The sequence below is a fragment of the Salvelinus sp. IW2-2015 genome, unplaced genomic scaffold (assembly GCF_002910315.2).
Source record: "Salvelinus sp. IW2-2015 unplaced genomic scaffold, ASM291031v2 Un_scaffold1528, whole genome shotgun sequence".
Classification (NCBI taxonomy): Eukaryota; Metazoa; Chordata; class Actinopteri; order Salmoniformes; family Salmonidae; genus Salvelinus; species Salvelinus sp. IW2-2015.
In genome coordinates, this window is record NW_019942967.1 from 176,516 (window position 1) to 187,643 (window position 11,128).

The 11,128-nt window shown below is 38.9% G+C and overlaps 1 protein-coding gene across 1 annotated transcript in view; it reads right to left on the bottom strand.

Annotated features, from left to right (window-relative positions):
• Nucleotides 1–11,128, bottom strand: part of lrrc4ba (leucine rich repeat containing 4Ba) — a 55,090-nt gene that overhangs the window by 37,913 nt on the left and 6,049 nt on the right.

The following is an 11,128-nucleotide window of genomic DNA, read 5'->3' on the forward strand; positions in this document are numbered from 1 at the left end:
GGACAATGTATAGGCACATGAGGGGACAATGTATAGGCACATGTGGGGACAAACGCTGATATGTGTGACATGATAACAGAGGCTGTAATGCCATGCGGTTCATCACACTGCATTATTCATGGACAGCCCTAGGTTGTTCCCACAAATTCAGCCTATCATAGCTGATCAGCAAATCTCTCCAGCATGCTAGCAGTCAACTTCAACCTCCATCCTGTCGACACCAGCAAGTTGGGCTGCTATCAATCAATGACAATCCCAGCCTATATAGAGATCAGCCAACTTCTTGCCCTATTGAGAATAGTGCCAGTCTCATCTATATCCCCCTCTTGCTTTCTTTTAAAAAGTCAAGTTTCTCTCTCTCACACACACAACCACATCCACACACACACATACATACACACAACCACATTTATAAAGTTAAAGACACACGTCTTACTGTGGTATTTTCTCTCTAAAGTAACACTCCAAAATGGTGAACAGAGCTGTGCAGATTGACAATGCTCAAGTCTGAAAGCACTTGATTCAGGTGACAAGAGCCCTGAGAGGTTAAGGCATTATCTCCCAGTCCTAGACAGCTTTGCTCTTGGCTAGGTGTGCAGGTGTAATCTCCCCTGTTCCTGTTTGCTTGTTTTCATCTGCCTCATCAGTTATGCAGTGATGTGACTCTGAAATGAAAGTGCAGGCTGGCCTGATTTCTTAAATGACTGAGATCACCTATCCCACACTTAATTTGTGACAACAACAAAGTTATGACTCTCAGCTTGGTTTTGGCAGTTCAAATAGTCTGCCAACTGGGCATAGTTGACCTGTCCGCTCTTCTCTTCCTGGGGCAAACAGCCAACCAGGGGCTTGTGTGGATTCTATGGGCTTGCTAACACAGTGATGTGTCTTTATTCTTTACTGTATAACTAAAATCTAGCAAGCTATATATTAAAATCTAGTTGGCTCTATATCAAAATCTAGTGGGATCTATATCAAAATCTAGTGGGATCTATATTAAAATCTAGTTGGCTCTATATTAAAATCTAGTTGGCTCTATATTAAAATCTAGTGTGCTCTATATCAAAATCTAGTGGGATCTATATTAAAATCTAGTTGGCTCTATATCAAAATCTAGTGTGCTCTATATTAAAATCTAGTGTGCTCTATATTAAAATCTAGTGTGCTCTATATTAAAATCTAGTGTGCTCTATATCAAAATCTAGTGTGCTCTATATCAAAATCTAGTGTGCTCTATATCAAAATCTAGTGTGCTCTATATTAAAATCTAGTAAGCTCTATATTAAAATCTAGTAAGCTCTATATTAAAATCTAGCGAGCTCTATATTAAAGTCTAGCGAGCTCTATATTAAAGTCTAGCGAGCTCTATATTAAAATATAGCGAGCTCTATATTAAAGTCTAGCGAGCCCTATATTAAAGTCTAGCGAGCTCTATATTCAAATCTAGCGAGGGGTGCTCTACATCAGCTCTATATTCAAATCTAGCGAGCTCTATATTCAAATCTAGCGAGTTCTATATTCAAATCTAGCGAGCTCTATATCAAAATCTAGCGAGCTCTATATCAAAATCTAGCAAGCTCTATATTCAACTCTATATTAAAATCTCTACTAGCGAGCTCCATATTAAAATTAGCGAGCTCCAAATTAAAATCTAGCGAGCTCCAATATTAAAAATCTAGCGAGCTCCATATTAAAAATCTAGCGAGCTCCATATTTATAATCTAGCGAGCCCATATTATAATCTAGCGAGCTCCATATTAAAATCTAGCGAGCTCCATATTAAAATCTAGCGAGCTCCATATTAAAATCTAGCGAGCTCCATATTAAAATCTAGCGAGCTCCATATTATAATCTAGCGAGCTCCATATTAAAATCTTGCGAGCTCTATATTCAAATCTAGCGAGCTCTATATTCAAATCTAGCGAGCTCTATTATTCAAATCTAGCGAGTTCTATATTCAAATCTAGCGAGCTCTATATCAAAATCTAGCGAGCTCTATATCAAAATCTAGCAAGCTCTATATTCAACTCTATATTAAAATCTACTAGCAACTCCATATTAGAATCTAGCGAGCTCCATATTAAAATCTAGCGAGCTCCATATTAAATCTAGCGAGCTCCATATTAAAATCTAGCGAGCTCCCATTATTATAATCTAGCGAGCTCCATATTATAATCTAGCGAGCTCCATATTAAAATCTAGCGAGCTCCATATTAAAATCTAGCGAGCCTCCATATTAAAATCTAGCGAGCTCCATATTATAATCTAGCGAGCTCCATAATTAAAATCTAGCGAGCTCCATATTAAAATCTAGCGAGCTCCATATTATAATCTAGCGAGCTCCATATTATAATCTAGCGAGCTCCATTATTAAATCTAGCGAGCTGCCATATTATAATCTAGCGAAGCTCCATATTAAAATCTAGCGAGCTCTACATTAAAATCTAGCGAGCTCTACATTAAAAGCTAGCGAGATTAGATTCAAATCTAGCGAGCTCTATATTCAAATCTAGCGAGCTCTATATTCAAATCTAGCGAGCTCATATTCAAAATCTAGCGAGCTCCATATTAAAATCTAGCGAGCTCCATATTAAAATCTAGCGAGCTCATATTAAAAATCTAGCGAGCTCCATATTTTATAATCTACGAGCTCCATATTAAATCTAGCGAGCTCCATATTAAAATCTAGCGAGCTCCATATTAAAATCTAGCGAGCTCCATATTAAAATCTAGCGAGCTCTACATTAAAATCGAGTGAGCTCTACATTAAAGCTAGCGAGATTTAGATTAAAGCTAGCGAGATCTATATTAAAAGCTAGCGACCCTATATTAAAAACTAGCGAGCCCATATTAAAATCTAGCGAACTCTACATTAAAATCGAGTGAGCTCTACATTAAAAGCTAGCGAGATTTTAGATTAAAGCTAAGCAGATCTATATTAAAAGCTAGCGAGATCTATATTAAATTCTAGCGAGCCCTATATTAAAATTTAGCGAGCTCTACATTAAAATCGAGTGAGCTCTACATTAAAAGCTAGCGAGATTTAGATTAAAAGCGAGCGAGATCTATATTAAAAGCTAGCGAGATCTATAATTAAATTCTAGCGAGCCCTATATTAAAAGCTAGCGAGCTCTACATTAAAAGCTAGCGAGCTCTACATTAAAAGCTAGCGAGCTCTACATTTAAAAGCTAGCGAGATTTAGATTAAAACAGCTAGCGAGTTCTGTATTCAAATCTAGCGAGTTCTGTATTCAAATCTAGCGAGTTCTGTATTCAAATCTAGCGAGCTCTGTATTCAAATCTAGCGAGCTCTGTATTCAAATCTAGCGAGCTCTGTTATTCAAAATCTAGCGAGCTCTGTATTCAAATCTAGCGAGCTCTGTATTCAAATCTAGCGAGCTCTGTATTCAAATCTAGCGAGCTCTGTATTCAAATCTAGCGAGCTCTATATTCAAATCTAGCGAGCTCTACATTAAAAGCTAGCGAGATTTAGATTAAAAGCTTGCGAGATCTATATTAAATTCTAGCGAGCTCTATATTCAAATCTAGCGAGCTCTATATTAAAATCTAGCGAGCCCTATATTAAATCTAGCGAGCCCTATATAATAATCGCTATCTCTATATTAAATCTAGCGAGCCCTATATAAAATCTAGCGAGCTCTATATTAAAATCTAGCGAGCCCCTATATTAAAATCTAGCCGAGCCCTATATTAAAATCTAGCGAGCCCTATATTAAAATCTAGCGAGCCCTATATTAAAATCTAGCAGCCCTATATTAAAATCTAGCGAGCCCTATATAAAAATCTAGCGAGCCCTAATATAAAAATCTAGCGAGCCCTATATTAAAATCTAGCGAGCCCTATATTAAAATCTTAGCGAGCCCTATTATTAAGATCTAGCTATCTCTATATTAAAATTATAGTGAGCACCATATTAAAATCTAGTGAGATCTATATTAAAATCTTAGCGAAACTCTATTTATTAAAATCTAGCGACGCCTATATTAAAATCTAGGAGCCCTATATTAAAATTTACATTTTACATTTTAGTCATTTAGCAGCCTCTTATCAGAGCGACTTACCAGTAGAGTGCATACATTTTATTACATTTTTTACATAGTGAGACAAGGATATCCCTACCGGCCAAGAGCAGACGCTCTTATCCAGAGCGACTTACAGTAGAGTGCATACATTTTTATAACATTTTACATACTGAGACAAGGATATCCCTACCGGCCAAACCCTCCCTACGGCCAAACCCTCCCTAACCCGGACGACGCTATGCCAATTGTGCGTCGCCCCACGGATCTCCCGGTTGCGGCCGGCTGCGACAGAGCCTAGGCGCGAACCCAGCCCAGCCTGGGCGCGAACCAGAGACTCTGGTGGCGCAGCTAGCACTGCGATGCAGTGCCTAGACCACTGCGCCACCGGGGAGACAATCTAGCGAGCTCTATATTAAATCCTAGCGAGCTCTATATTAAATTCTAGTGAGCTCTATATTAAAATCTAGTGAGCTCTATATTAAAATTTTGTGAGATCTATATTAAAATCTTGTGAGCTCTATATTAAAATCTAGGGAGCTCTATATTAAAATCTAGTGAGATCTATATTAAAATCTAGTGAGCTCTATATAAATATCTAGTGAGATCTATATTAAAATATAGTGAGATCTATATTAAAAGCTAGCTGACTGGGACAAGCAAAATTATGTCAATTCTGAGCAGTCCTCCTTAACAACAACAACTCAGTTTGGGTGAATGGGGTAAGAGTTCAAATTCATGGGATGTCCTACAGCAGGTCAACTATGTCTTGAATAAAATATTCCACTTGCACGCTATTAAGTAATCTGAGTTAACCTTTCCTTGTGAATCATGACACTGTTTAATTTTAATAACACGCATATTAGGTAAAGAGGTGCCAATGGCTGTGCACTGTCAAGGCTGAAAAGGATTCTGGGGCAGCCTGGGCCACAGCTACATGACAGATCCCTAACAGTTCCAAGGACTTTACTAAATCAGTGTAGCAGGTTTCTGGATTTGCTTGGAGTGTGAAGCCCGGGGAAATTATGTCTAAACCCTTCAATCCATAGAGGACAATGCTTCATAAATAATGTTCTTGTTTTCCTCTGACTGTCCACCACTTGCTATTGGTCATCTTTTGACCCAGTCTGGTTTTAATCCATTTCAATTCATCTCAAGGACATTTTTAGGGAATATCTTTGGTGGTGGGATGGGAGGGAAGGAATGAATGAAGGAACGGGAAGAACCACTTGTGTGTGTTTCAAGAGCTAGATTTATCCTCGTTTTACAGCTACGAGATGTCTTGATCTTTTTAAAACCCTGCCCTTGGCTAAAAGGCCTTGTCTCTAATGTGATATTTAAAGTGACATTCTTCTCCTCCTCCCAGGGCCACTCTGTGACTTGTACTGGTCCTATGAGTGGAGAGGAGAGGGATGTGCACTTTGATTACCCCCCAGCAGTTCTACCCAGCGGTCCCTACCCAGCGGTCCCGTACCCCAGCGGTCCCCTACCCAGCGGTCGCTACCAGCAGTTGCTACCCAGCGGTCCCTACCCAGTGGTCCCTACCCAGCAGTCGCTACCCAGCCGGTCCCTACCCAGTGGTCGCTGGGTGGTCCTTACCCAGCGGTCCCTACCCAGCTGTCTAGTAGAGCCGACCACTGTCACTCCCACAGTACCATTCATTAACACAAGAAGGTAACCCATCTATGGCTCCCAGTCCCTTACCCAGACCCCCCTGCTGTAAGGGACATAGACATGAGCCACTCCCCCCAGGGGAAATTTCCACTATTTCTAATGATGTCAACTCAATGGATTATGGTATTCATTTGATATCATTAACCACTGTCATTCTCCCCAACTATTATTAAATTATTAATGCCAGTCATCATGTCCCCAGAGGGGTCGACACCCAGGCCTAGGCTGGACACTCAATCAAACCAATCACAGCTAATTATATCTGCTCTGTTCATCAGTGGCAGGCGGCTTAGCAGCTCTGCTGAGAATGGGTCAGTCAGTGCTCATGCAATATCCAGACTCTGTTATTAAGATTGAAGTGATGCCAGATCATACAAAAGGAAACCTAGATCTTTGTTCTTCCTCCTGTGGTTAGACAATGTATAGCACATGAGGACAATGTTATAGGCACAGAGGGGACAATGTATAGGCACATGAGGGACAATGTATAGGCACATGTGGGGACAAACGCTGATATGTGTGACATGATAACAGAGGCTGTAATGCCATGCGGTTCATCACACTGCATTATTCATGGACAGCCCTAAGGTTGTTCCCACAAATTCAGCCTATCATAGCTGATCAGCAAATCTCTCCAGCATGCAGCAGTCAACTTCAACCTCCATCCTGTCGACACCAGCAAGTTGGGCTGCTATCAATCAATGACAATCCCAGCCTATATAGAGATCAGCCAACTTCTTGCCCTATTGAGAATAGTGCCAGTCTCATCTATATCCCCCTCTTGCTTTCTTTTAAAAAGTCAAGTTTCTCTCTCTCACACACACAACCACATCCACACACACACAACATACACACAACCACATTATTAAAGTTAAAGACACACGTCTTACTGTGGTATTTTCTCTCTAAAGTAACACTCCAAAATGGTGAACAGAGCTGTGCAGATTGACAATGCTCAAGTCTGAAAGCACTTGATTCAGGTGACAAGAGCCCTGAGAGGTTAAGCATTATCTCCCAGTCCTAGACAGCTTTGCTCTTGCTAGGTGTGCAGGTGTAATCTCCCCTGTCCTGTTTGCTTGTTTCATCTGCCTCATCAGTTATGCAGTGATGTGACTCTGAAATGAAAGTGCAGGCTGGCCTGATTTCTTAAATGACTGAGATCACCTATCCCACACTTAATTTGTGACAACAACAAAGTTTATGACTCTCAGCTTGGTTTTGGCAGTTCAAATAGTCTGCCAACTGGGCATAGTTGACCTGTCCGCTCTTCTCTTCCTGGGGCAAACAGCCAACCAGGGGCTTGTGTGGATTCTATGGGCTTGCTAACACAGTGATGTGTCTTTATTCTTTACTGTATAACTAAAATCTAGCAAGCTATATATTAAAATCTAGTTGGCTCTATATCAAAATCTAGTGGGATCTATATCAAAATCTAGTGGGATCTATATTTAAAATCTAGTTGGCTCTATATTAAAATCTAGTTGGCTCTATATTAAAATCTAGTGTGCTCTATATCAAAATCTAGTGGGATCTATATTAAAATCTAGTTGGCTCTATATCAAAATCTAGTGTGCTCTATATTAAAATCTAGTGTGCTTCTAATTAAAATCTAGTGTGCTCTATATTAAAATCTAGTGTGCTCTATATCAAAATCTAGTGTGCTCTATATCAAAATCTAGTGTGCTCTATATTTCAAAATCTAGTGTGCTCTATATAAAATCTAGTAAGCTCTATATAAAATCTAGTAAGCTCTATATTAAAATCTAGCGAGCTCTATATTAAAGTCTAGCGAGCTCTATATTAAAGTCTAGCGAGCTCTATATTAAAATATAGCGAGCTCTATATTAAAGTCTAGCGAGCCCTATATTAAAGTCTAGCGAGCTCTATATTCAAATCTAGCGAGCTCTATATTCAAATCTAGCGAGCTCTATATTCAAATCTAGCGAGTTCTATATTCAAATCTAGCGAGCTCTATATCAAAATCTAGCGAGCTCTATATCAAATCTAGCAAGCTCTATATTCAACTCTATATTAAAATCTCTACTAGCGAGCTCCATATTAAAATTAGCGAGCTCCAAATTAAAATCTAGCGAGCTCCATATTAAAAATCTAGCGAGCTCCATATTAAAAATCTAGCGAGCTCCATATTTATAATCTAGCGAGCTCCATATTATAATCTAGCGAGCTCCATATTAAAATCTAGCGAGCTCCATATTAAAATCTAGCGAGCTCCATATTAAAATCTAGCGAGCTCCATATTAAAATCTAGCGAGCTCCATATTATAATCTAGCGAGCTCCATATTAAAATCTTGCGAGCTCTATATTCAAATCTAGCGAGCTCTATATTCAAATCTAGCGAGCTCTATATTCAAATCTAGCGAGTTCTATATTCAAATCTAGCGACTCTATATCAAAATCTAGCGAGCTCTATATCAAAATCTAGCAAGCTCTATATTCAACTCTATATTAAAATCTACTAGCAACTCCATATTAGAATCTAGCGAAGTCCATATTAAAATCTAGCGAGCTCCATATTAAATCTAGCGAGCTCCATATTAAAATCTAGCGAGCTCCATATTATAATCTAGCGAGCTCCATATTATAATCTAGCGAGCTCCATATTAAAATCTAGCGAGCTCCATATTAAAATCTAGCGAGCCTCCATATTAAAATCTAGCGAGCTCCATATTATAATCTAGCGAGCTCCATAATTAAAATCTAGCGAGCTCCATATTAAAATCTAGCGAGCTCCATATTATAATCTAGCGAGCTCCATATTATAATCTAGCGAGCTCCATATTAAATCTAGCGAGCCCATATTATAATCTAGCGAGCTCCATATTAAAATCTAGCGAGCTCTACATTAAAATCTAGCGAGCTCTACATTAAAAGCTAGCGAGATTTTAGAATTCAAATTCTAGCGAGCTCTATATTCAAATCTAGCGAGCTCTATATTCAAATCTAGCGAGCTCAATCAAAATCTAGCGAGCTCCATATTAAAATCTAGCGAGCTCCATATTAAAATCTAGCGAGCTCCATATTAAAATCTAGCGAGCTCCATATTATAATCTACGAGCTCCATATTTAAATCTAGCGAGCTCCATATTAAAATCTAGCGAGCTCCATATTAAAAATCTAGCGAGCTCCATATTAAAATCTAGCGAGCTCTACATTAAAATCGAGTGAGCTCTACATTAAAAGCTAGCGAGATTTAGATTAAAGCTAGCGAGATCTATATTAAAAGCTAGCGAGCCCTATATTAAAAACTAGCGAGCCCTATATTAAAATCTAGCGAACTTCTACATTAAAATCGAGTGAGCTCTACATTAAAAGCTAGCGAGATTTAGATTAAAGCTAGCGAGATCTATATTAAAAGCTAGCGAGATCTATATTAAATTCTAGCGAGCCCTATATATAAAATTTAGCGAGCTCTACATTAAAATCGAGTGAGCTCTACATTAAAAGCTAGCGAGATTTAGATTAAAAGCGAGCGAGATCTATATTAAAAGCTAGCGAGATCTATATTAAATTCTAGCGAGCCCTATATTAAAAGCTAGCGAGCTCTACATTAAAAGCTAGCGAGCTCTACATTAAAAGCTAGCGAGCTCTACATTAAAAGCTAGCGAGATTTAGATTAAAAGCTAGCGAGTTCTGTATTCAAATCTAGCGAGTTCTGTATTCAAATCTAGCGAGTTCTGTATTCAAATCTAGCGAGCTCTGTATTCAAATCTAGCGAGCTCTGTATTCAAATCTAGCGAGCTCTGTATTCAAATCTAGCGAGCTCTGTATTCAAATCTAGCGAGCTCTGTATTCAAATCTAGCGAGCTCTGTATTCAAATCTAGCGAGCTCTGTATTCAAATCTAGCGAGCTCTATATTCAAATCTAGCGAGCTCTACATTAAAAGCTAGCGAGATTTAGATTAAAAGCTTGCGAGATCTATATTAAATTCTAGCGAGCTCTATATTCAAATCTAGCGAGCTCTATATTAAAATCTAGCGAGCCCTATATAAATCTAGCGAGCCCTATATTAAATCGACTATCTCTATATTAAATCTAGCGAGCCCTATATAAAATCTAGCGAGCTCTATATTAAAATCTAGCGAGCCCTATATTAAAATCTAGCGAGCCCTATATTAAAATCTAGCGAGCCCTATATTAAAATCTAGCGAGCCCTATATTAAAATCTAGCGAGCCCTATATTAAAAATCTAGCGAGCCCTATATAAAAATCTAGCGAGCCCTATATAAAAATCTAGCGAGCCCTATATTAAAATCTAGCGAGCCCTATATTAAAATCTAGCGAGCCCTATATTAAGATCTAGCTATCTCTATATTAAATATAGTGAGCACCATATTAAAATCTAGTGAGATCTATATTAAAATCTAGCGAACTCTATTATTAAAATCTAGCGAGCCCTATATTAAAATCTAGCGAGCCCTATATTAAAATTTACATTTTACATTTTAGTCATTAGCAGACGCTCTTATCCAGAGCGACTTACAGTAGAGTGCATACATTTTATTACATTTTTTACATAGTGAGACAAGGATATCCCTACCGGCCAAGAGCAGACGCTCTTATCCAGAGCGACTTACAGTAGAGTGCATACATTTTTATAACATTTTTACATACTGAGACAAGGATATCCCTACCGGCCAAACCCTCCCTACCGGCCAAACCCTCCCTAACCCGGACGACGCTATGCCAATTGTGCGTCGCCCCACGGATCTCCCGGTTGCGGCCGGCTGCGACAGAGCCTAGGCGCGAACCCAGCCCAGCCTGGGCGCGAACCCAGAGACTCTGGTGGCGCAGCTAGCACTGCGATGCAGTGCCCTAGACCACTGCGCCCACCGGGAGACAATCTAGCGAGCACTAATCTAGCGAGCCCTATATTAAAATCTAGCGAGCCCTATATTAAAATCTAGCGAGCTCTATATTAAAATCTAGCAAACTCAATATTAAAATCTAGCGAACTCAATATTAAAATCTAGCGAGCCCTATATTAAAATCTAGCGAGCCCTATATAAAAATCTAGCGAGCCCTATATTAAAATCTAGCAGCCTATATAAGATCTAGCTATCTCTATATTAAAATATAGTGAGCACCATATTAAAATCTAGTGAGATCTATATTAAAAGCTAGCTGACTGGGACAAAGCAAAATTGTCAATTCTGAGCAGTGCTCCTTAACAATAACTCAGTTTGGGTGAATGGGTAAAAGTTCAAATTCATGGGATGTCCTACAGCAGGTCAACTATGTCTTGAATAAAATATTACACTTGCACGCTATTAAGTAATCTGAGTTAACCTTTCCTTGTGAATCATGACATTGTTTAATTTTAATAACACGCATATTAGGTAAAGAGGTGCCAATGGCTGTGCACTGTCAAGACTGAAAAGGATTCTGGGGCAG